General features: G+C 37.9%; 1 protein-coding gene across 1 annotated transcript in view; it reads left to right on the forward strand.

Annotated features, from left to right (window-relative positions):
• Nucleotides 1-27,408, forward strand: part of ZBTB20 (zinc finger and BTB domain containing 20) — a 467,807-nt gene that overhangs the window by 95,254 nt on the left and 345,145 nt on the right. Inside the window, exon 2 of the mRNA XM_007454825.1 lies at nucleotides 16,816-16,863. The gene's annotated coding sequence lies outside the window, so the exon portion shown is untranslated. The remainder of the gene's footprint in view (nucleotides 1-16,815; nucleotides 16,864-27,408) is intronic.

Consider the following 27,408-nt stretch of genomic DNA (forward strand, 5'->3'; position numbering starts at 1 on the left):
ATACAATAGATCAACCTTTACATATTATTGGTTAGTATGCCTTTTCATTTATTAATATACCAAAAACATTTCTTCATGTTACTAAGTAGTATTCAAAATATTATTTTTAATAGCTGCATAGTATTCCAATATATGGATGTACTACCATTTATTTAATCAACCCTCTATCATCAGACAAGGTTTCCAGTTTTTCAAAGTTGTGAGTAAACCATGGAAAGCACTAGCTTCTAAATCTTTGTGCAGATCTTAGATTATTTCCTTTAGATAAATTCCTAGATGTGAAATTTCTGGATCAAATAGCATTTATATCTTTTAAAGTTTTTCATGCATATCGCTAAGACACTCTCCTGAGAGTTGTACCAATTCCATTCTGTCTGTGGTAACATCTTAAAGTTTCCTTCCAAAAGAAACTTGATTTAAAGCTGTACCATTGCTCTTCTCTGAGTCCTATCTGGTCCACCAGTTATAGCAGACTCAATTTAACTCTTCCCTTAAGGTTATACCTAAACCTTTTTTAGATCATTTATGCTATAAATGAGACAGTTTAAAGAATATAATTTGACAGTGGGATTGGAATGTGTTCCTATCTTATGACTGCTCTGTTCAAGTGTTCTGCTTACCCTGGATAAAAAATAGACAAAAAAAAAAGAAAGGAAAAAAAAAAAAAACCTCTTTATTTGGACTGATTGAGCACTCTAGGCACTGAACTGAACATGCAGGAGACATGAGTCCCGCCCACTGAACTGAACATGCAGGAGACCTGAGTCCTGCCCACTGAACTGAACATGCAGGAGACATGAGTCCTGCCCTCTGAGACCATACGACTCCATGTACCATTTTTCATAAGGCATTATACGAATTGTGGGCTTCTAGGACAATGCCCTATTGTTAAAGTGCTTGAACCATATGGTACAGGCAGACTACAGAATACTTGTGATCCACCCTTGCAGGTGGATTGTGTGACTAAGTCTTAATATTTGTGGAGTCTGAGAGAAGGAAAAGTGCAGCTATCTGTTTCAACTCTAGAATAATAGTGAAAACTCAAGGGACTCCTGCAGTGGGAAATAGGCATAAGTGGTAGACTAGAACTAGGTGATAGGTCGAGGAGAGAAAAACATCTACTTATTCCCATTTCTCCTACTGTGTCCCTTCCTACTTCCAAGGGAGTCTGTGCCACTGATAGGAGGCCAGGTTCCTCTATGTGATAGCTTGGGGTTTCTGAGGCTTTCAAAACTGCTTAGGGAAAGGGTGTGGTGTGGATAGAAAGACTATTTTCTTGTGAGGACAATGGGGCAATATTTGTAATTGGGTCTTTCATTAGTAATCAAAAGGGCTGTGGTAGACCTGGGCCCTCCTGTAGCGCTGGAGTTCTGGAGGGCAGTTTGTCACTAGGCAAAGTGGTTTGATGGGGGATGGGCATTGCTTGACTGAGAATTAAAGAAGTGAGAGTCTGTACCCCACTGTTTGGACCAAAAAGGCTTTCCCACAGTTATTTGGTTCGCTAAAAATGGCCTGAGTTAGAGGGACAGTTGTAACAGTGATATAAAAGTTCCAAAGAATCCTTCTGAATAGATATACACACATTTAGAAAATGCATAATAAATGACATACAGTGAAAATGTAAACAAGCCATTTAATAACATTTTAATGCTTGATTCTGATCTCTTAATTAAAATGTGCATACAAGAAAACAATAGTGGGACATCTGTGTGTGTTATTGGGATGGCAGGATTTATGCTGCACCCTGGGCTTTTTTGTTCACGTCTCAGTGTGCATGAACATGGGAGAGTTTCCTCTGTGAGGCACAGTTACCCGTTTGAACCCCACGGAGTCAGTGTTCCCACCCATCTTCTCTTGGCTGTGGTTGTCTGCCCTTTCTTTTCCTCTTACATTAAGTACTGTATGGCTTGTTATCTGCTTAAATTAAACTACTCCCATCATTTGATCTGAAAGCCACTCTTCACTCCACCCCTATAACCTGAAACCCTGACCTAACCCTGACTCAGCCCTGTTATCTCAGCAGATGTACACAGCATTACCTAATGTTTCTGGCCTCGGTGCATAATCTCAAAGAGCCTTGGGGAAAGCATGGCCCTTTGTATCTGTGACCTTGCAGCAGTTATTACTCAGCTGGACACTATGGGGTTTAGATGTTAAAGACAGAAATTCTACTCACTCCTGCTTGTGAATTTTTTTATTATAATTCATTTGGGGGACATATCTCTGAGCTTCATTTTGCCCAATTGTTAAATGAGAGTACTAGCCATCATGAAAGTCGAGGGTTATTAAGTACTTTAAGATCTTCCAGTGAAAATGTTACTCCTTGAAATGCTTTTATTTCTGTCATTACTTGGAACATACTTGATCACCAAAAAGTTTATCTTTGATTAAATGAACATAAAAAGTACCTCAGAAGAATTCTGTATCAAATCTACAATAGAAAGTTGCAGCCAAAAGGCCTTCTTAAACATATAATAATTAATATTTAATGCCCCTCTTTATGAGGAGGACATTGCACTGGGACTATCTCTAATCCTCACAATGTTCCTGCAAAATAGGTGGTTTTATTCTTCATTCCACAGGTGATGAAACTGAGATTTAGGGCTGTTTAAGTAATGTGCCTATATTTATATTGCTAATAAGTGGAAGAACTGGGATTCATACTCAAGTCAGTCTCTCTCTCAAGGTTATAATCTTTCCACAACATCAGACTCCATTGTACGACAGCTCCCTTTTCCTGTACACCACATCAAGATGCTGTTCTTGAAAGAGTTAAGTGAAATGTACCCTGTTTGTGACAAATGTCTGAAACTTGTTTTTATAACTTGGATGTAATTCACAAATAAAGAGTAATTATCAATATGTCACAGATGAAGAGCTGCATATATGGATCAGTGTAATTTCTGTTCCTTGGCTTACGGATGCAGTATGCCCCAGGGAGTTTCACAAATCCACATGGCATCTCCTAGTACTGGGTTCTGTGTGAACTGAACAAAGTGTAAAACTCCTATGTGTTGGGATAGCTCAGGACTGGTTACTAGCTGAGGAAATTTGTGTAAAATTACCTTACCATATGTAGACATAGTTTCTTTCCTGAATTTGTTCTAGACACTTCGGTGGGGATGAAATACCAATTATTGGTGCTAGCTTTGTATTTTTTGATGAGTGTTTGCTTTGGAAGTGTTGCCCCAGGAGAGGAGGAAGAGGGGGTGTGGTTCTTTCTTCCTTTTGCTATCTTCCCTTTGCTTGCTCATGCCTCTATTTCCCATTTGATTCAATTGTATCAGTTTGCTGTGATCCTTTGATGAAAATGACATAAAGTGTTCACAGACTAGAAGTAATTAAGACTTTAAATCACATAAGACTACTCATGGGGTAACTTTTTCGGATGCAATTTTGCATATTTCAGCTTTCTAGTAGTGGATATGTGCTACATACTAGGGATATGTAACTTATACCTGTTCCACCCCTCTTTACTTTTCTTAGTCTGAGAGAATTTCTGCTTTAGACTTGTTATATATCCTGAAACAGACCAGTTATTAGATTTGTATGATGGTTAGGCTGTGGGGAGGAGGCGAGGTTCATAGGACATCGAGGTGTGTATTAAGGAAAGCATTATGATCTAGTGGAAAAGACATGGGCCTCGGAGTGTCACAGGAGCTCAGCTCTTTTGCTTACAAGCTGTGTCGCTTTGGGTGAGTTATTTAACCCACCAAGCCTCAGATCTTTTTATCTGTAAGATGGATATGAATAATAATACCTATGTTTTGAAGATATTGTGCAGATTAAATGAAATAGCACATTTAAACAGTTGGAACAGTGCCTGACCCTCAGTGAATGTTGGTTGCTTAGATTTCATGCAGCAAGGAAAAGGTAAACTAGAAAAGGGTGGAAATCAGAAGATGATACTGTGTTTGAGAAAAATGTTTTCATCACTTCAATTCAGCGTAGCACAAGAGTGTCTAGAAGGCAGAGACTCGGGTTCTATTTCCAGCTCTGCCACTAAAAAGCTGTAAAATCTTTGCTCTTAGCCTCTCGGTGTCTCAGTTTCCTCATCTTTAAAATGAATAAATCAGAATGAATGCTCTCTATTTAGTTATATAGTTTTGCCTTCTGAAGATTTTTCTCCTTCCCAGAGTACTCTATGGCTGTCACTTTGGTGTGTAAGCCTCAAAGGCCAACAGCCAAGTATTTAGACAGGCCTATTGTTGAGCTATTTCTTCTCCCTGTGCAACTATGTTTACATGTACATTTATTTTCTTTGTATATTTGCCATGTGTCTGAGTATTTATGCACCTGCATGCTTGTTGAAGTAAGCACACTAGCATACATTCATACATTTTTGTGGATATGCGTGTTTATATATAACCTATATATATACAGTATGTGTGTATATATATAAATATATGTCTGTGTGTATGAGAAACAGATGCACTGTAGGCAGATAAAGCAGATAAATATAGATCCAAATAGAAGCAAAGCATATAAATATAGACGTTATATAGAGTGAAAGCAAGCAGATCAGCACCATTTCATTATTGCTGGAAGTCTTTGTAATAAAAGAGGTGAAAATCAGTAACTGACATTGAAATTATTGATTGAATGACACTGTCAGATCAGAAGCCACAGTGTAAGGTAAGAAAATAACCTTTCTTACAGCTTTGAGGAGCAATTAGCAGGAAGATTTGTTACTTTTAATTATTTGATTTATGAAAGTTTTTAGATGCTATGTAGTGTGGTGTTGTTAAAAGTACAGATATATCACCTTTCCTAAAAATACTACCAGACAACAAAAAAATAATACATAAGAAAAGAACACCTGTCCCAATCCTGAGAACGGACTTGACAAAGGTCCTCTTTATAGGCTGTGATTGGCAGCTCTTTCCTGTTTCTGGGTATGGACAGATGAGTTAATTTCATTCTATGTCATTTTTCACAAGCCCCCTGAAGTCTTCAAGGAAACCAACCTAAAGGAGATATTTTAAGCATAAGGCCAAAGTCAGCATTGTTAAGTTATTTTCGTGGGGATGCTTGTGACTGTGCTTAGTGAGTATGTTGTGTGAGTAAAACTGGGCTTCCATCTGTTACTTTCATGTCACTGTTTTCACCAGTCAAAATAACTGGTTGTGAGTTTTTGCTTTATTTTGTTTTGTTTTCGTGGGGAGGGTATTCTGAGTTATTTTTAGCAGGTTCGAGTTAACTGGGTAATTTTTTTTAATGTTGCAAGTTATATCTTGATCATATGTTTAAATACTATATGAAAATAAGGAGTGCCTCCTCTTTCCCCCACATCTCACCTGTTTCCCTCAACAGATCATGTGTCTTCTTCAGTGTCATTATAAGAACATCCAGAGAAGCTAAATTTTGAAGAAAGTCCTTGAAATTGTGCAAATGCAAATCCCGCTTTTGCCTCACACCACAAAAGTGTCAGAGTCCTTGTCATCGCTTTTCCTGTTGATCAGTTTACTACTGCTTTTCCTTATAAGGATGGGAAATGGGGGCCCAGAAGGTGGTCTAGTTCTCTTCTCTTTTGTGCTTCTTCTAAGCCAGAAGCTAGTGTTTCTTCTTGCTCTCAAACAAATTTGGACTTGAGGGAGAAAAGGAGGGAAGGACAGAGCAAGAAGGACTCATTAAAAGTTGAGGAATAAATTAGTGCTGCCTAAGAACTGTTAATTCTTCCTTTCACATCTGTTTGGCTGCTATTACTTTTAAGTTCTTCACCAAACTATGATTTTAAAAATATATTAAGAAAAGTGTCCCAAAGGTCTTGAGAACAGTACATCTAACACACACACACACACACACACACACACACAATAATACAGTTGTGAAAGATTCATTCCCAAAACCTGTATTTTATGAAAAATGGAGTATATGCTCCATTTTATTATTTTGAAAGAATGCTTTATTGCAATGTGTAAAGTTGGTAAACTCTATAGTACTTCAAAATGTAGGCTTTTCAAAGCTGCTGTTATTTACTTAATGAATTCTAATGTTATCTTCAACAAGTGTTTATTCATGAGCATTATAAAATGTCTACATATAAAAGATTCAGTATAGAAAAGTAAACTTTTGAAAAACAATCATTTGTCAAATTAACATTGTAAAACCCCTTTATCTTTACACACACACACACACACACATTTTTTTAATTAATTTTTATTGGAGTATAGTTGCTTTACAATGTTGTTAGTTTCTGCTGTACAGCAAAGTGAATCAGTTATATGTATACATATATTCCCTCTTTTTTAGATTTCCTTCCCATTTAAGTCACAACAGAGCACTGAGTAGAGTTTCCTGTGCTATACAGCAGGTTCTCATTAGTTATCTGTTGTTTTTTTTAACATCTTTATTGGAGTATAACTGCTTTACAATAGTGTGTTAGTTTTTGCTTTATAACAAAGTGAATCAGCTATACATCTACATATATCCCCATATCCCCTCCCTCTTGCGTCTCCCTCCCACCCTCCCTATCCCACCCCTCTAGGTGGTCACAAAGCACCGAGCTCACACACATTTCTTTTCTTTTCTTGTTCTTTGTTTCTTTCCTTTTCTCCTGGCCTAACATGTTCACTGTTTAGATTTTGTCAAGTACTTTACGGTAATTACCAGAAATTTTGGCAAGGAGAAAAAAATTGTATACACACACACACACAATGTAGACTTACAGCATTATGACTTACTTAGCTTAAGAAATATTTTAGGATTAAAATTTTGAGGAATGTTATGTACACACACACACACACATGCACACACACATACCTCTCCTTTTCTTATTCTTTGTTTCTTTCCTTTTCTCCTGGCTTAACATATTCATTGTTTAGATTTTGTCAAGCACTTTATAGCAATTACCAGAAACTTTAGCAAAGAGAAAAAAAATTGTATGTACACACACATACACACATATACATACACAGATATATTCAATTGTTAATACACTAATCATCAGATTTTATATGCATTATATTTTTTACCTTTATCCAGTATAAATCTTTAAAGGAATTTTTAAAAACACTTAAATATCTGGTCTGATTTAAAGGTTCCTGTGAAATTGTGCGTTTCTTTACCTATGACAAGGAACGTGTTCCAACTATGAATTTGGAAAACAGGGATTTATCATAGCCAAGAGCAAAGCAAAAATCTGTTTGTCCTTAGGAGTCATTTATCCTTCCCACCCCCTACTTCAGGATTTTGGTGGTTCTCATCATTGGTTTAGAGAAATTTTTTTTGGTTAGATGGCTTCATATTCTGCTTCTGGCTTTGTGGTACATTACATTACGTGTGGGCCTGGGAGTCAAACATGTTCTTATCCTCCCCGGCACAACTTTTTAATTAGCTCTGTGTCCTTAAGCAAGTTAGCTAACAGCTCTGTAACTAGATTGCTAATCTATGAAACTTAGGCCAATCTTACTTACTTCACAGGGGATTTGTATTAAATGGGATAATATCAATGAAGGATATAGCACATAATATGTACTCAAGAAATGCTAGTTTCCTTCTGGCCTATAAATTTTAATTTATGTCTGGGACTTCCTCCTCCTATCCCTTCTCAACACTGTGGCACAGCATCATACTGTAGAGGTTATAACCAATACTAGAGACATAGGAGCAAGGAGGTTTTAAAATTATTGAGTATCTTATAGCTACCCTGGGAATGGGCTTATGAGGAAAGAGATCTAAGGAAAGCACCAGGAATTTCTGCCTCCTGTAAATTGTAATGTTTTCTAGTTAACAAATGGGAGACTTCACCAAGCTACTGCCAAAATCCTATTCACATCAGTAAAGTGGAATGAAATATCTATCCAAGTGATGTACTTTAAGCCTTTTGAAATACTAGAACATCTGTTTATTGTCCATTCATATACCAGTTTCATGTCCTTCATTCCACAGTGGATGTTGCTTACTTTAACTCACTGTAGATTAGGCTCCTTGATTAGCACCTACTCCTTTTTAGGGAAAGGCGTGCGGTCAGAATCCAGATGTCGTTGAAATGGCTGAATAGCTGCTGTATATGTTCTTTGTTAAGGAATAAGGAGGAAAAAAACCCCAAAAACCTCCTGCTCTAAGATATCTAGAACTGCATTTCAGCCTGGAGCTGATCATTCTAGCTGAATTGTAAACCCCATAAGAGTTAAGCTTTATAAGGGAAACAATGACACAACCTAAATGATTCTGGCAGCAATGTCACTGTTACACAGAGACCTTTCTCAGGTCCAAGTTCTCTTTGAACCCCCTCAGACTCCACTTTCTGTGTAACTACAAATTTAGTATGCAGCTTTCTGTCTTTTTTTGGCATTGAGAGTTTGGCCAGTATCATTAAACCACGTTAAGCCACTAGGATTTCTCTGGATCTCCTCCTGCTTTGCCACAATCAGTCTCAAAATAGTTGTGACTGTGGAATGGAGAGAAAGAAAAGGAAGCAAAAAGGTGACCTGGTGTAGTAGAAAAATGAGTGGTCGGGTCTGGAGATTGCGAGCCTTTGCTCTCTATCTTAGATGAGATTTCTTGTAACACTAGGCCCCAGTCTCCTCTCCAGCAGTGCAGAGGTCTAGACAGCTGTATCACAGGCAAAGCCTCTAGCTATAGTTTACCCTCAGGTTGTCAGTATATTATTGCAGTTTAAAAAAACTTACCAAAGTGTATACCAAAGATTATTGTATGGTACTAAATTCAAACTTTTTCTTCCTTTATGATTTCTGAGGATCTCAAAACACATGAACAGAAAAGAAATGATTTTTATGAGGAAGAGTAATAAATACAAGTTGGAGAAACAGATGAAAAGTGATAAAAGGGAAGAATTTAAAGTTAGATATGGGGATAAATGAGTGAGAATCAGAGTAGAAAAGACAATCCAAAGATCTAAAGAATAAGAGGAGGAAGAAAAAGAGGAGGAAGAGGAGACTCAGATTAAAGATGGAAAATTAAGTATAAGATAGCTTTGAGGTGAACATTTTACATTATGTAAACAGTCCAAATCTTAATAAAAAATCTTTTGAAATCTCTCTTTATAGCATTTAAAATAAGATTCACTCTATGCAACTTTGACTTATTCTATGCTGTGGAGAAATGAACTGTGAGCTTTAGGTACTAGTCCCAGATCTGTCTCAGAATATATACCCCTGAGAAAATTACCTTCTGTACTTCAGAATCTTTGCATATAAAATGAGGGGGCCAGGCACATTCTTACACACTTTTAAGAATCCATGAAATGGGGCTTCCCTGGTGGCACAGTGGTTGAGAGTATGCCTGCCAATGCAGGGGACACGGGATCGTGCCCCGGTCCGGGAAGATCCCACATGCCGCGGAGCGGCTGGGCCCGTGAGCCATGGCTGCTGAGCCTGCGCGTCCGGAGCCTGTGCTCCGCAACGGGAGAGGCCACAACAGCGAGAGGCCCGCGGACCACAAAAAAAAAAAAAAAAAAAAAAGAATCCATGAAATGAAACAGCACATGGTATGATCTTGTTGACCTACTGCCAGGATGCTTATTGAAGGAGGTTGCTGAATTAGATTAGATTATACTAATGATCAAAGTTAAAAAGAAAAAAAAAAGTTTGGAAGTTTTTACTGATATGTGCATGCTTAGTCCCGGATGAGTTAACAAGATGGTAGCCCCACTTTATAAAAAGTACTATGGCTACCATTGCCAAACACACTTTTAGTTAAATCTTCAACTGGAATTTTTGAGAGATTATACTTTCAATTCTTTCTCTTAAGGTCTTATTCTCCAATTAACTGAAAGATGGCACTTCTGACTTTCTAATCCAGAAATTTAAAACTCCTGTTTAACCAAGAAAATGGAAATCAGTACATTCTTGGTTGCCCTTCTATTAATTTAAATTTGCATAACCTAATCAAAACTCAACCTGCCTTGCCCTTCAACAAAATGCTGTATTCTCTCCCATTACTAAATGGCTATATTCTTCTCAGTATTTTTTAAAACATGAATTATGTTGCTATCCCATGACTTTTCCTTTAGAATGTGTCCATGGAAATTAAAATGGACTTTTCTGTGCCCAAGTCTGAAATGAATAGTCCAAAGGGATGGTGGAAATGAACACAAAACTTTACTGATATTACCAGTATTATAATTTTGTAAGCTTTTTTTCTAATAAATGGAACTAAAGTGAATTGATCCCCAAATAACTGTTTGACACTTTATCTACATCATTATTTTGTGTCTACAGCCGAAGCACAGCCTAAGATTTCCTGTAAGTCATTGGAATATATTTTCTGAGGCTTTTCTAGTATACTTTTCCTACAGAGATGTTTCTCCCATAATTTTACTGTTTCAACAAATATTGCTGAGCACAGAGAATGTGCCAAGCACTGTGCTAGGTGCTACGTATAAACTGTGTGCACATGGCCATCCCTCATTAAAGCATCCTTGAAAAATGGATGGAGTAGGCATCTGTTTATTATTTTCTAAGCTAAAATAGATGAAAAGAGAAGACCACTGGATGATCAGAAATGAAACACCAAACTCTTGTTCTTTCCTTTAGATGAGCTCCTGTGATTTTTTTTTCTAGTCACCATTTACAAATGCAGATTCAAGAAGGGTACAAGCTCCCTGGCTTGCTCTCTAGCTGGCTGCTAATAAAGAGAACTATTTCTCTTTCTCACTTTAGTGATTGTCCTCAGCCATAGGAGGGCACTCAGGTACAGGACGGTCCTGTGCCTAGCAAGAGAATCAACTTCACCCTTATGTTCTGGCCTCAGCCTTGGGAACTCGTTGTATGGCATGGGAAGCACCAGGCAGCCTCAGAGGACTAGAGATGTCTGTAGTCATCCAGATCAAAAGTTAAATTTTAAGTGCTCTCCATAAGCACAATATAAGAAATTATTTAAATTTCCTTTACAAGCATGTTCATCAGTTTAGAATCTTTTCTCATTGCCCATTTCTCTGTCATTGTCCTACATTGGGCTGTTCTGTCTAGCAAAATAATGTGTGGCATATCTTCTTCCAAAGTAAAATAGTGATCTATTCAAAGATTTCTAAACGCGTTCTTCATGCATTTTTAAAGAAGATGGGTAAAATTGAATATATTTCTCTTTGCCCTGATGATATCCCTGTGTGTCTTTCAAATAATATTTGCTACTAGGTAAACTAGTTGGACCATATCATTGGCTATCACAGATACAGATTCCCAAAGGCATCAAGAGAATGACAAATAGGTGCATGTGGAGAAGTCTGACAGTTTAGTGGAATTGCTTTCAAGTAATTTGACACATTAGTACTTTCAGACACTCACCTGCCAGTAATCCTCATTAGAAATAAGATTGGAATATTGGGGTCACTAGCTCAAATCTGTTTTTCTGAGACCTGAACAATAACGGAAAGTCAGAGCTACAGGGAATAAGAATGAAACTATTCCAGGCCTTAGAATTATTTCTCTAAATGAGCTCTTTCTCTCTCCCCTCTGTTCAGTCCTCCTCTTTTCTCTCCCTGTTTTTCTCTTTCTCTTTTTTCCTCCCTCCCCTCCTGCTCCTTTCTTTTTAGTGTTCTGAATTCATTAGATGGCATAGTGTAAATCAATAGTAAACGCTAACCGCCTACTCTGTACTCAGTTACGCAACATCACATAACCGGTACACAGAGACAAAAAGGGAAAAAGCACACACAGCCTTTACATTCAAAAGCTCTTGCATAATTTTACTTTTCCACAGCCAAAAAGAAAAAAAAGGAAATAACAGATGGGGAAAACTTACACTTTTTTTTCCCTTTTCTCAGACTGTTGAGAAGGGAGTTAGCTAACATTCACGACCATTTCTAGTTGCCCTGGGCTGCAGCAAAACATCCCATAATTGTCAGTGTCTTAACTGGCTTTAAAACAAGATTTTGTGACCCTCCATGATGTGGTAAATTTTCCAGGTAATATAAGACTAAAATTATTCTGAGGTGTTTAATGCTTTTTTACTTATTTTGTGAAAAATCAACAACATTTAAAATATGAAGTGAATTTTAAAATAGAAAGGATAAGGAAGACAGCTGTGTGTGTGTGTGTATGTGTGTGTTTTCATTTGAAATGTATCCTGATGTAATATTTATGTAAAAAGCTGGTTATATAAACCCTGTCTTTCTCTTGCTTTTTACTTTGGGAGCTGTATAAAGCTCTACTGTTTTTTTCTCATGACAAAATACATTCAAACCCCAAAGTCTTAAGGAAAGAGAAAACATCTAGATTCTACAGCAGAGACACTTAATTCAAACTCCCTATAGAATTCACCCTTTGAACAACAGTTTCATTTACGAACCTGTAGTCTCTGGAATTCTGATTTAAAACTTTCTCTCACACTATTCCCTGGAACACCTTTGGATTCATTGTACTGCCTTTAAGTCTCAAACATATTATAAAAGTATTCTTTTTCCTCTTTCTCTTTTTGTAGCTCTTCGCTTCTTTCCCACACCGACTACTTTTTCATTGGAGTAACTCCCTTCCCAGATGGGAACACAGTGAGATTTGTCTAAGGTTTATCAGTCTTCCTCCCTGCTATGATATTTTGTTTCACTTAACTGACTGGTGTCCTCTGGGGACAGGGCATTTTTCTGATGAGGGAGGTTGGAGGGCTTTGGGGGTTTGTCTGTTCTTCCCTTTTAGTTTCTGCCTATCAAATGGTTTTAAAATGGATACAAAATGCTAGAGAGCACAGCATTAGGCATTGTGAGGTTTCTGCTAGAAGAAAGTGAGATCACGTGTGTGAGAGGTAGTGTGGTGGTAGGTCTGAGTGTTCTTAATACAGTAAGGAAAGGTAAAAGTAGGAGGGAGAGGGCTTCCCTGGTGGCGCAGTGCTTGAGAGTCCGCCTGCCGATGCAGGAGACGCGGGTTCGTGCCCCGTTTCGGGAGGATCCCACATGCCGCGGAGCGGCTGGGCCCGTGAGCCATGGCCGCTGGGCCTGCGCGTCCGGAGCCTGTGCTCCGCAAATGGGAGAGGCCACGACAGTGAGAGGCCCGCATAACGCAAGAAAAAAAAAAAAAAAAAAGTAGGAGGGAGAGAGGATGGATCTGAGTAGGAACTACTGAGGTTCATCTCTGTGTGTTTGGGATCAGTATCATTCCTTTAGGTCACACTTTACTTCTGGATGGCAAGGCCATATGAAATTGGTTCATTTAATTTTACTAAAGGTAGGAGGTGAGTTTTTCCTTACTATTTATAAAAGATTCAGGCTATTTCCTAGTTTGTTTAACTTTCTCTTACGTGTTAGCTATTGAATTTGGGTTTCCTTTTGTATGGAAAACTCTGGCGCATAAAGATAAAAATCAAAGCCAGGAGAGTTTTGTCTGGTTTTTCAGGTTTCATTGCCTGAATATGGCTCTGTGTTGTAACAACTGAATGATCAAGATCACTGGGGTTGTCATATCTCTGTATGTATGATGACATGGGGACATCTTTTGTTGTCTTAATATGAATAATGACTAAGCTAGCATACATTATTATTTTGTAAATGTGTCTCCTTTCAGCTTTTTTTTTCCCTTGAAAGAATCTATAGCTCAGATAGATATGTTTGTGGAATATAATGAAAATTGGTCACAATATTCTAGTCTTTAAGCAGGATATTCACACATATATTCATACATATATTTTTTCTGTGTCCCTCTTCATATTTTTTTAACTTTTTTATTGGCATATAAGTTGATTTACAATGTTGTATTAGTTTCAGGTGTACAGCAAAGTGATTCAGTTATACATATATGTATCTATTCTTTTTAATATTCTTTTCCCTTATAGGTCATTAAAAAATACTGAGTATAGTTCCCTGTGCTATACAGTAGGTCCTTGTTGGTTATCTATTTTATATATAGTAGTGTGTATATGTTAATCCCAAACTCCTAATGTATCCTTCCCCCCTTTTCCCCTTTGGTAACCATAAGTTTGATTTCTCCTTTTTTTTTCCTAATACATTTATTTATTTTATTTATTTATTTTTGGCTGCATCAGGTCTTCGTTGCTGTGGGCGAGATTTCTCTAGTTGCAGCGAGTGGGGGCTACTCTTTGTTGTGGTGTGCGGGCTTCTCATTGCGGTGGCTTCTCTTGTTGCGGCGCACAGGCTCTAGGTGCACGGGCTTCAGTAGTTGTGGTGCACAGGCTCAGTAGTTGTGGCTCACAGGCTCTAGAGCACAGGCTCAGTAGTTGTGGCACACGGGCTTAGTTACTCCGTGGCATGTGGGATCTTCCCGGACCAGGGCTTGAACCCATGTCCCCTGCATTGGCAGGTGGATTCTTAAATGCTGTGCTGCCAGGGAAGCCCCATAAGTTTGTTTTCTATGTCTGTGGGTCTATTTCTATTTCGTATATAAACTCATCTGTATCACATTTTTCTTTAGATTCTACATATGAGCGATATTGTATATTTGTCTTTCTCAGTCTGGCTTACTTTACTTGGTAAAATAATCTCTAGGTCCATCCGTGTTGCTGCAAAAGGCATTATTTCATTCTTTTTATGGCTGAGTAATATTCCATTGTATAAGTATACCATATCTTCTTTATCCATTCATCTGTCAACGGACGTTTATGTTGCTTCCATGTCTTGGCTATTGTAAATAGTGCTGCATTGAACATTGGGGTGCATGTATCTTTTTGAATTATGGTTTTCTCAGTTATAGCTGAATGTGGGTTCCAATAGACAGTTTTGTATGTGTGTACCTGATTATCAAAATGAATTCTGCACCATGTAAAATGTTTCTTTATAATGTAATTGTAACATGACTAATCATCTGTAGCCAAACACTTAATTTTGGTGTGTAGTTCTGTATACAGGGAATCATTTAGAATACCCCGCTTTTCAAATGGGTTTGCTTGGATTTAAAAGAAAACTTAGACCTCTATAGAGGAGCATTTTCTTGATTGTCCAAAATAGTTGGAGCCATCTGGTTATCAAAGAAGTAGAGGAAAACATCTTTGAGTAAAACATCTTTGGACTTTTTTTCCTGCCTCAGTTTATCAGAATATCTTCCAATTCCATCTCGGTGAGTTTTTTTGCACTCTCTGAACCATACTCAGGTTCAGAATTGACCTTTCAACGCCCAATGAATGCCAGCCGATTCTATTCAGCCCCCTTTTTTGGTTGTAACCACGTCACAGAGAACATATAGCCTACTTCTAGTTTTTCTTCTGCAGTATGGGATCCAGGCTGAGGAAGGGCTGGCAGGCCTAAACTTTCTATTCCCAGGGTGTTCACGAATCTAGGGGAAGATTTAAACATTTTTTAATTTTTCAGAACCACTTCACAACTCTTTTAACCTGGCTTCTCATTTCTATTGGCACAATAGATAGTTTTAAATGTTGCAAGAACCTCAGTCACTGACTTACCTTTTCAAGAAGAATCACTCTAGTTGTGCCTGGCACATCGTATCTGCTTCATGAATACGTTTTGGGGAGCTGCGGTGGCTGTTCCCTCTTAGTACTTATGCAGGTAAGCAGTAAGCAATGTGAGTAATAAAGGGGTAAAAGGTGAAACCAGATGCAGCACTCCAAGCTTCAGCAAGGGGCGACCACCCCATTTTATAAGAAAACCCTTATTATCCTGTCTCTGTCTTTATAAAGATAACAAATTGCAGAAGGATATTTTATATCTTTCCTAGAGGTCCTTTGTAATGGTCAGTGCTGCACAGACCATTGGATCATTTAAAAAACGTAATTTTGAGCAAGGTACTTTGGTAATCCTGGTTACGTTTCATATGAAAACGTGTTAGGGATATAACGATTCTGGGTCTCAAATATACTCCTCTTACACTCTGCCACAGGGTCCTTTAAATCTTGGCTTTTCTCACTTTCTCTAGGCAATTAGTTTTTAGATTTCTTTTATTTATACAGGTCCTCGGATGATGACAACAGACAAATTTTATGTAGAATTCTTCTTTTATATATTGTTTCATTACTTTTAACTACAGTAATTCCTGATCTTGCTAAATCAATTTTGGTTTAAGTTATTATGCTGGCTATTTTCAAGGCCTCATTCTGATGTTGATATTGGGGGTGGGAGGTGATCTCTGGTAAAACCACCTATGGCGTCTCCATTATAAAAGCAGTGAAAAGACATGCGTGTGGAATTATTGGTAGACTGCTGCTTGTTAGGGAAGCAGTTTTTAAAATGCAGATTATATAATATTTGGGGATTTTGTTGCTCCACAGTAGAAGCTTTTTAAATGTTAATTTGGGGTTTGTTTTGTTGTTCTGTGACTTAGCATAAAAGGTTTTGGTTTTGAAAGGTTTCAGTTCACTCATTCCAGTTGTCTTACAGGACTTGGAATATAACACTATACATTTATTTATACTCATGAAAGAGGATAAGGCCAGTAACTCACAACTCATGAAACCAGGGGTAAATAATCCATAGCTTGTTCTACCACTATTGCCACAATATTTATATCCAGAACACAAGTAACAAACAACCCCAAACAAGGAGAAACTAGTTTGTTTTTATTTACAAAATGTTTAATCAAAAGTACAGTAAAGTTCAAATGGAGCTGCAAATCCTGGTGGTTCACAATGGTTTGATTTATTTTTTTAAACAGACCACAGATAATTAACCATAAAACATAACTTTCTCAACACAAGTTACAGTGAATTACAGAAATAGGCAGCAAGTCATTCACAACTGGTTGCAACTGGTTAGAGCCTTAAAGTTAAGCACACAGGCAGCTACAAAAGCACTTTCTCAGGGCACAGTTGTATTTTCATTCCCAAAGGGGAGCATCCTTTACTTTTTATATAGTATTAGTGTGTCAGTGGCCTGAGTGAAAAGTAAATGGGGTTATTTTCTATGATTGTCATAGATTTATTAAATACCTAGCAGCAACAGTGCTCTTTTCATTTCAGAATGTTTCACCATCACTAACTGGATTTTCCTCGTGACGTTGCCGTCTGGTAAGCAACTTTCATCATCTCTAAATGGTGGTCCAAAATACTGAGGTACAAAGAAGCCAAGTATATTTCTCCCAACCGCAGAAAGACTTAAACCTAAAGCTGTGGTGAGTCCACCACCTCAAGTACTAAACTTGAACAGAATGTATTTTGACATTGGTGAAGGGTGCCTATTTCATATCCTATTTGTTCATTTGAAATACCATCATTTAGAATGATATGAAACATGATCTTGAGAACCTGTTGTCACAGAGTTCAACAAATGGTTTACAGTGATTTTGCTACACTGGGGTGGAAGTATTCAGAGGACACCTGAGTGGACAGAGAAGGTGATTTGGTGAAGTGGGGCACTGATGTTTCCATGTGGAACACTGGATGTTTTGGCATTATGCGAACAAAACCCTCCAAACATATTCTGTGATGCTTTGAACTACATATTATTATCCAATGATATGCTACACATTTGACGTGCATTTAATTCATGTGGATCAGTCTTAAAATCAGACATGACTGCTCTTGTGTGTATGCACAAACGAAGGGGCCGTGGACAACCCTCACCACTACCACCAACATTACCAATTAAGTAAGAGGACCAAGGCCAGGGCTTCAAGCTAGCCTAGGTTTGAAACTTTGAGGTCTATGTGTCTTTTAGTGAGAATTGGTAAAGTTTCAAAATTCAAAGTTTCTAGAATTCTTGAGAGCTCAGGGGCTGGGAGGAGAGCGCAGGTCAGGACTGAGGGTATATTGGTAGAACATCATCAAGTCAGACAGGGCTTGAAAGAGTTGAGTTTGCTAGAGATTGGCTTGCATAGAAATGCACCGGCAGATGTACCAGAGAGGGGAGGAGTAAAGGGGTAACTTACCTGGCATCTGAATATATTCTCCCTTGCTCTAGCCAGGCCTATTTAGTCATGAGCGTCATGTTCATCCAGACTTTTAGCATCTACACTCTTGACTTCACTTTATATGAATTTGCATGAAATGAGGAAAAGTAATCTCTTGGGGTAATAAAGATAGCTTTCTAGCAGAGACTTTCCATATCCATTACACATAATCCACAGTTGTCTACTGTATTTTTGTTTCTAATTCTGTTGTACATCTATCTGTCTTTCTGAATGTACCCATCTTGCCAGTGAAGGGCACAAGCCTTTAGATTGTAACTCCCTACTCCCACTCCCAAGCTTTACTCATTATACTGCCCCAAAAGAAAGAGTGAGAATGTTAAGAACTCAAGGGACAGGCTCATTTGGTAACTTTTATTTGTCATTCCCTGCATTCATTGCAGAAATGATCTCATCACAAAATGGCCTGAATTTCACCCTCTTTCTGGCTTGCAAAGAAGCCAGTTCCTCCCCTATTTCTATCCAACGCACAGAAAGCTCTTTATGTTTCTACGATCAGATAAAATCTGTATTGACATTTCTTTTCCTGTGGGTGTATTTCACTTCTAGGTATGAAGATTTAAACTATCAGGGCAATGCTGTATGTTTGTAGTTTCTCTGTTTTAGTAAATAAAAAGCTCCTTGGGAAAGGAGAGCACATCTTATCCACTAATGAATAAATATTTATTTTCATTTAGAAATGATACATGCTTATTAAAAATAATTTGGTAAAACACATTGGAGTAAAATGAAGAAAAATTAAAGTAATTATTTCTGTAATTTAAATCCAACCATTAATAACCATTTGATATATTTCTTTATGCTCATTTTCCCCTGAGGATATATTTTTTAAAACATGCTGTAATCATACTTTCCATATAATTTTATGTCCTGCTTTCAAAATTTAACCTCAGAATTCTACATGTAATTACATAGTCCTTATAAACATCATTTTAAATAAATATATACTATTTCTGAAGAGGAATAGCTTACTTAACCTAAACGTCCAACAAGAGTATTTTTTTTAACTTTTTGTTTCCATAATCTTACATATAAAAAGTAAATGAATCAGTCAATAAATAATGAGTAAATGAATGAATGTTCAAATCAGTATAAATTTTTAAAATTTTTATTATGAAAAATTTAAAATACATGAATGTAGACAGATCACTACAATGAACCCCCACGTACCCATAACCCAGCTTGCACAGTGATTAACTATGGTCTGTTGTTTTCCCGTGCTACCACCATGTTATTTTGAAGCAAACCCCAGTCATTATAGCATTTTAGTCCATCAATATTTCAGGCCCATCAGAACTTTTTACATTTTAATGTTAAAAACATTCAGATGAATAGTTCTAATCATTGTGTAGAGGAGTAGTTTTCTTCTGAGTGTGCTGTCATCACATTTTCTAAAATGTAACAATTGATCATAAAATCTCATCAGTGTGTTTCATAACATTCTTAGGCACATCTGTAAGCCAAAGGATAATTTGGTTGACTAGAGAGACATTTTACAGATTTGGCTAGGTTTCTTGGATGCATTTTTTTTTTTTTTTTGGTATTTTTTTTTACTTGACTCAAACTTAGGATGATAATTTGCATGCCAGATCGATGCAGCATTAATTATACTCATTACTGGATATATGTTGTGTTATATACAATTCCATATTTGAGGTGAAAGGAAAACATAGCCCTTTAACTACTCAGAAGTCCAGCATGGCTGCAGCCAACCCATCCTAGATAAATATGGTGAAAATACTTAAACCAAATGTAACACTGGATTTAAATGTTTATAGTTTTTTAAGATTTATTGGCAGAAACGGAAGGTTTCTCCCTAAGGAGGTACTTAGGAAGTCTGTAAAGGGAGGAATTATCCATTAATAGTCTGAATAATTTTTCAGAAAAGCACTATGTTTGGGGAAGTGGGCGTGGAGGGAGATGGTGCCTTGCAGAACAAAGGGCACTCACTGCCTGTGTGCCTGTGTGTGTTACTCCAGTTTATCCTGAGAATATTTAAAGAACCTTCTGTGGGTCAGTTTCCCATGGCTAGACCACCTCCTTTATACCCAGAGCCACGAGGAGGAATGCTTCATGCAAGTAGGTTGTCTGCAGAAGACCAGTAGTGAAGGTTTTATCCTTCCTGGCTGTCTTTGACCTGCAGGTCAGTGACTGTTCCAACAGGTGTGTTCCACTCATCAGAGATTCAGGATGTGAGTAACTGCGTAACGTCCTGCATCAGTATAAACTGGATTTATGTGTTACTCATGTCTATTTAATCTTAAGAGCACATTTCCCATTGGCCTCGAAAGTGAGTAGCTAAGAATACTGATGTGCCTAACCCTTGAGGAAGGAAAAAAAAAAAAGAGCTTCCCCACTGTACTAAATCTCTAGAAAAATATGAGGGTTTATAGTATGGACACATACAAAATATTTTCAAACAAAGTTGGTGGAGGAAAGCACATGGAAAAGAAAGAAAGAAAAGAAATAACATAAGCAATAAACTATCCCAAGCAAACAGAAAGCATCTGTAAAAATTGCCAGACTGGATGGTGTAAACAGTACAAACTATTTTTTTCTTTCCATCTCATTTCTTTTTCCCCTCAGTCTTCTGATCATTTCTGTTTCTCTTTATCCTGGCCTGGCATTACCATCGTTAAAATGTCCTCAAAAGGTCAGGAATGTATCTGACAGCTTGGCGTTGAAGCAGGCATTCCAAGAAAAGATAGGTAGGAGCTAGCTACTATACTATTTTAAAGCTGCAAGGATATTTTACCATAACCCATAATACCCATATTTTAAAACAGTTAACCTTTTCATCATTATTTTAAGATTGATGCTGACAACACAACAACTGAAATAAAGGTGTAAGTCTTCACTTTTTCCTGCGTCCTCTTCTTACATGTGGTGTTGGATTATGTAGCTCATGTCATATAAACCTAGAATATAAAGTAACTTTTATAGAGAAGAGTAAGTTTACCAATAGTTCTTTCTAACTAAAGTATTATTCATTATGCCCAAGTGAACCTTAAAGTCTCATCACGACAACAGCTATTATTATTATTATTACTACTACTACTACTGTGATTAATGATAGTGTTCACTTCTTGGTGTATGTGTGTGGCATTTTCTTATGCTTGGCCTTTGGGTCTGGTGTTTGTTCCATTGTTACATTTGCTATAAAACAGCACTTCTTGGAATAAAGTAGTATTCCGTAGCCTCTACCTCCTTCCCTGTAGTTTAGTTCATAATCATGGTTGGATGATTCTGCTTAGATAGGGCAGGAAATCCTTTGAAAATCCCCCATCAAGCCAGGACTTTCATTTTAGTCTTAAATACAGATAGTTACAAAAGAAAAAAAAAAAAAAAAACGTTTTATTCATGTCATCAGACCTATGTTTCAAGAAGTTGGCATATTTTCTGGATAAACTTTACTAGACACGTAACACACCATCATGCACAATTAACATAAGGATGGGAATTACGGCATTCTTTTACTGAGATAACTTTGGCGATTCTGCTTTACCTGGAGTGGTGAGAGAAGGATGAAAACTCCACTCAAGGCAAAGATATTCAAGGAGATGATTTTGTAGCCAGCTCAGTCCTTTCACATTGGAAATGCTGAGAAGTCTCCGTTTTTTCACCCTTCACTAGCGATTACTCAAAGCCTGTGATATAAAGAACTTCCTTTGGAGATGCTTTTGGGGGGACTGATGCATTAGCAAACCGTGCTGGGCTCCATAGAAAATTGGTTTTTGTTTTTTTTTTTTTTTTTTTTTTTTTTTTTTTGTGTTACGCGGGCCTCTCACTGTTGTGGCCTCTCCCATTGCAGAGCACAGGCTCCGGATGTGCAGGCTCAGCAGCCATGGCTCACGGGCCTAGCAACTCCGCGGCATGTGGGATCTTCCCGGACTGGGGCACGAACCCGTGTCCCCTGCATCGGCAGGCGGACTCTCAACCACTGCGCCACCAGGGAAGCCCAGAAAATTGGTTTTATTTGTTCTATCCTACTCTATAAAATATTCTTAAGGTGCCGTTGATGTATACTTTTTTATCAAAAGCAATTTGCTTTCTAAGTTTCTGATGGCCATTCTGCGAATCAACCTAATGTATTTGTGGTGTGGGGATCTGTAACCTCTGAATGCTAAGTTTAAAGGCCTTTATAATTACTTATTTAAAGACATTTTAGCCCTTAACTCTTTGTCTCTCTTTGTCCACAAACAAGTTGATTGGCTAATCATATCTGTATTTTTATTTTTGTTGCTGCATGCATTGCACATAAAACAGGAAAGAGGAAAGGCTATTTGTAAGAGGTAATTACAATGACAAAATTGTACTTTCTTTAACTGTTCTCATTCTCTAATGTTTGATTACATCAAGACCTGCACTCTAAGAATTGTGTTTCAGTTTTGCTAGGAAAATGACAAAGGAGAAAGGTAAATCCAGTTCTATAAAGTGATGTCAAGCACAACTTTGGCACAGCTACAAATATCAGTAGTTCATTCAAACTCTATTCCTCCATTCTGGTAGGACTTTGATTTCCAGCCATCCTTTGATAAGGATCCAGAGCAAAGAAGAAACAGACTACTTTTGAGACTTGGAGGTCTAATCTTCTATGAGGACATGTTAGGTCTAGTAGATTCTTAGGAGCCTGAGTTATTTCTGGGATGGCTTATCCAGCCCTTTGTAGAATCAGAACTCACACCATTTCCTGCAAATTAAATAAAAGACCCATATGTTAAGTGAATCTTTAAGATTCTTTCCAGATCACCCTTTCAACAAACTTTTGTTAATGCTCGCTATGTGACAGGTACATGTGAACCCATTTCTTTTTTTTTTTCTTTACCTTCTTACTCCTTATCCTTTATTTATTTATTTTTCACATAAGCAAGGAGAAAGATCCTTATAGTTTGAAGGGCCCTGTGCATATTTGTATCTAGCCAAAGATTCAGTCCTTTCCAGGAACTCGGGTTGTCAACCGGTGATCTTGCCTTTGTCTTGCCTCATAGTTCTGCCTGTGGCGCCTGTCACTAGCAGTCAAATAAGGACAATTTTACCATTCTCTCCTGCTGCTCTAATTTTTTTTTTAGTACCGGTCCATGAATTTGTTATTCTTTATAATTCCCTTTGAAGTTGGAAATCCAAGGGGAATCTAAAACTGACCAGATGTTTCTGCTGCTGGAGAGGGAAGAGAGTAAGGATTAAGTTTAACGAAAACTTGGTCTCTAGGAAAAAAAAAATCATTTCAGCTGGAAATCATCATTAAGTGTACTCATTTGCTACATATCTATTAATTTACATCTACTAGTTCTTTATAGACAATATCACCTATCAATTTTCTCTGGGGGAGGGAAACATCATAAATTTTGTGAACAAATAGGTTCATGTTGTGGTTCGCTCAGGCCTATTTCTCTTTTAGAGTTTTAGTTCTATTGCCCTACATATTCCCCTCACCTGCTTTATGCTTTACAGTGAGTGTTTTCTGTTATTGTTGTCATTGTCGTCCTTGTTGTTGTTGAAGGATCATTATCATGTCGCATCAGACTGGGAGGCCAATTCTGCAAACTTTTCCAAGAGGGTGAGGTCAATGCAGCCTGTGGTTAGGGAGGGAAGGAAAGGAGATCTGCCAAAGTGCTTAGCCTTTATGGAGAACTTCATCCTCTTTAGAGATCTGTAGATCAAAACAAGAACAAGAGTGATGAAGACCTTCAGAGTAAAGAAAGAAAGTCTTGTGGTCTTTTAAGGATTCAGATAATATTGCAAACAGTGTGAATAAACAGGTTAGGAGATGGAAAATGATAGTTAGGTATACGAAAACACAAAAGAGAGAAAGAAAAGCTGTCATCTGTGAGAGGACATTCATGGGGCCTCTCAGACTAGACGTCCAAAGCTTCAGGCCCTGGTATAAGAGGAAACACGATTAAAAAATAAAATTGGAGAAGAGTCTTCGAAACCAATCAGGATGTTTTGGTGGTGTGCTTAGTACTTCACGAAAGTGTTGGATTGCAGAGATGGACTTTTTATTTGCTCGCTTCTTGCACAGCATCTGTCATACTATCCCCTTGCATTGCTCTCTGGATTTCCCATGTTTCTCTAGGTTTCTGGGAGGACAGAGAAATCTGTGAATAACTACTGTGCACCCCTTACCTTGCTCAGTTGATTAAACATTTGGAAGCATTCCCCACACCTCATAAGGGATGAATACTCACAACTCAGTTTCTATTGCCCTCACCTATCTTGTTTTTAAATAGACACTCTGCATCCTCAGTAATTATATTAAGCTTCTCAAGCAGCACATATCAATTTCATATACCATTTTAAGCATTTTTTCAGCGTTTTGAAAGAGAGAGTAGGGTAAGAGACAGAGAGAAATCACTTAGCAGCTGATTCACTTATTTTAAGCAGCTTTCCCCATTTGAAAATATAAAAAATTCAGGTCCTGGAACATTGGGTGATTTGAATGTTCTATAAGGATTTGAAAAAAGATTTTTTTGAATCATATGTTCTACATTCAGGGACCCAGATTTTCAGTTTAGTCCTTTAAAAACAAAAACAGGTTAAAATAAGGGGGTTTCAATCTAAAGTTTCTCTTCTTTTTCATTTATCATTATTATTATTATTATTACTATTAGTCAAAGCAGATGGTATGAAAAGCATTTATGTTGGTCTCACTGATGACAGAGCTTAACCTAATAGTCCAAGACTTGGAACTTGGTGTTTCAATAAAGAAAACACTGTTTGAGGTATTTTCCATTCAAATCAGCATCAAAAGTTTTTAATTAACACCATCAGAAATTAATGGGCTAAATGCAGTTCAAGGTTCCTACATACCCCACTACTGGGAACAAGACAGCCAGAGGGACCCACTGAACACGTTTGTATTTTGTACTGTGTTTTTATTTACTCACTGAGCAGAGTCCCAGCTGCATGTTACCAGCAGAGTGAAACCTATGAGGGCCCCTCCACCCCAGCACTTTCACTTTGCTCACTGATCATTGTCCACAGTTCCTAGTGATTGTAATTGGTTAGAAAGTTTGAAATTAGCAAGTCCTTGTCAGTGCAGAAGAGTTTTGAAATCGAGGCTTGATACAGCCATCAGGCCTGCAGAAGCCTAATGGCTTGCTGGGTGGGTTAACAGCCTCAGAGCCCTGAGCACTGTCATCCTCAGCCTTGGCCCCAATCACCATCCACCACCCTCCAGAGCTCCCTGTCTTAGACGTCGATGGCTTTGTTTGGGGCCTTTTCTTTTCCATCGCTGAAGCCTCTGTCAGGATGCACAGACTGGACTGACTACTGGGCATGGGGAAAATAAGAGCAAATGGAATAAAGAGTGAAGAAGAGGATCGAGGAAAGAAAAGGGGAAGAAAAAGCATAAAATGGAAAGGAAGTGGATATGAGATGGAAAGAGCTTTGTAAATATTGACATTTGGCTTCTGTGCAACTGGATTTGATGTCTCAGAATGGAACTCACCGACAGAGCCTAACGGTCCCTGGGGCTCTTTTTTTTCTCCAGAACTTTTTAAAAGATTTGCCCGCTTGTGGTCAAAGGGACACTACATATGTTCATATAAGAGTCCATAATGTACCCGTCCACCACATTTTCTAGGGATTAGGAATACAGTCATATCCTTTATACATTATAATAGAAGAATGAAGGGCCTATAAATTCTTTTCCTGTAACCATAAAATATCTACTGTTTAACCTTATGATCTGGGCCCCCAAACCAAAATTCTCCAGAAAGCTCCTATGCTGCTTGCTAAATTGCAAAATAAACTCACCTTCAGCCTTACAGCAACACAGGAACTGCTTGGGCAAAGTTAACGAAAGTAGATATTGTCAGCAATGATGAAATGTTTATAGAAGCTTAAAGGTCTTAATAACTTTCTATAAATCTCCTCATTTATGTTGAAAGCCTTCAAGCTTAATACATTTAGATGCAACCCATCACCTTTTCTTATTTCTCCTCTACTTTAATACAAAACAACAACAACAAAAAAATGCAAACCAACTACAACAGCACAGATAACATTGCCATGAATTCAGAATGTCAGGAAATTTTCAGTAGGCCTAGTCATGACAAAATGATGCAAAAATGCATCACCATTTTTAGAAAAGCTCCCTAAAGCAATTCAAAGCTTTCTCTCCTGAAACACAGGGAGATCGACATATATCAGCTCCTGGAGGGTAATTGATGAATGAGTGTCAGGATTTTCATAAGAACTGCTAAGAGTCTGATCTTGACATCATAGCCAGAGAATCAGGTAAGCCGATTAGCAAATCATCATTTTTCTGTTTCTAAGCTGGGCAGTGTCAGGATTTACTATCCCAAAGTTTGACTTCTTGCGGGAGTCAGAGACACTTTACGTGGAATATAATTTAGTAAAGAGATGTCAGTCTAACCTTTCCCCAGACCATCCTTTAGATCGGGTTGTGCTAGATCAGATTGCTCAGTGTCTGTGCTCCACCCCCAGACGTCTTTATAGTCTGCTTTAGCCGGTACGTGGGACATATCCCTCAGCTCACCTGTAATTCCAGCCACACTGAAGCAGTTCAGTGTTATCCCAGACTCGGCCTCTGTGTTGGTCTTCCATGTTCTGGCCCAGGGCCTTTTCCAATGCTGGGAGAGCTCAATAAATCTACACTGGATTGGGGAACTAGAATGGCAGCTTAATTCCCTGCGGGGGCAACTCTCAACCGAAGGAGGAACAGAGCTGGAAAAGAAATGGTCCAGCCTCCATTTCCTTCAGAGAGACACCACTGGAGGCATTATATGTGTATCTCAGAGATCCTGTGGAATTGTACTGCTGTTGGCCTCTTTGACATATCCTTATTATTGCCAGTCCTCCTCCCTGACTCACTCTCATCACTCCTTCACTACTGCCTTCTGAGGTCACCTTCCCAATTACTATCTGCACCAAGTCCTTGTCTCAGACTCTTCTTTGGATGGAACCCAAAATGAGTCAGGTAGTCAGAAGACTTTTTGTTTGTTTTAATCAGTCAGTTCACAGCATCTGCTTCTCTGCTGTCTACTACCCACAATGAGCTATTGCCCATTCATAGCCCCGTTCCCAAAGCTAGATAGAAGCCCAGTTGCTCACATCAATAGACTGTAACATTTGGAGGGAGAAACATTGTTTATTCATCTGAGGTCTCCTATATCTAGCACTGCCCTGACACATAGTAGGTACTCAATTAATGTTTGTTGGATGAGATACGTAATCTGCACAGGGATTCTTATTTCCAGTAATAAGAAATACTGGTGTGTTTCAATCATGTGAGATGCATTACAGCAAATTTTTTGCTATTAATAAATTTCTGAAGTATGTGATTTATTCTTTTAAAAATCAAAACAAACACAAGACTGTCCCTATAATAAAGTTATACACCTGTGTTTTCTAATATGCTTTATTAAGTGGGAGAAAAATGGGTTATGTTTTAGTTTGTACTCTAGAAATTGCAAATAACCCTAGGTAAATCCATGAGAACGTGTTAGAATCTAAATATCATCTCTCCTGTACATCAAGGTGGGGAAAATAAAGTTGAGTACTTCAGAGTCATACTGTAGGAATAGTGGCAGATACTGAAGTGTCTGATCAAATTCAACAGGCTTTTTAATGACTCTTGTTTTGGGGTATTTATTGCTGTGATTATGTGAGTCTAGTCTGA

Source organism: Lipotes vexillifer, unplaced genomic scaffold, assembly GCF_000442215.2.
Source record: "Lipotes vexillifer unplaced genomic scaffold, Lipotes_vexillifer_v1.1 scaffold1674, whole genome shotgun sequence".
Lineage (NCBI taxonomy): Eukaryota > Metazoa > Chordata > Mammalia > Artiodactyla > Lipotidae > Lipotes > Lipotes vexillifer.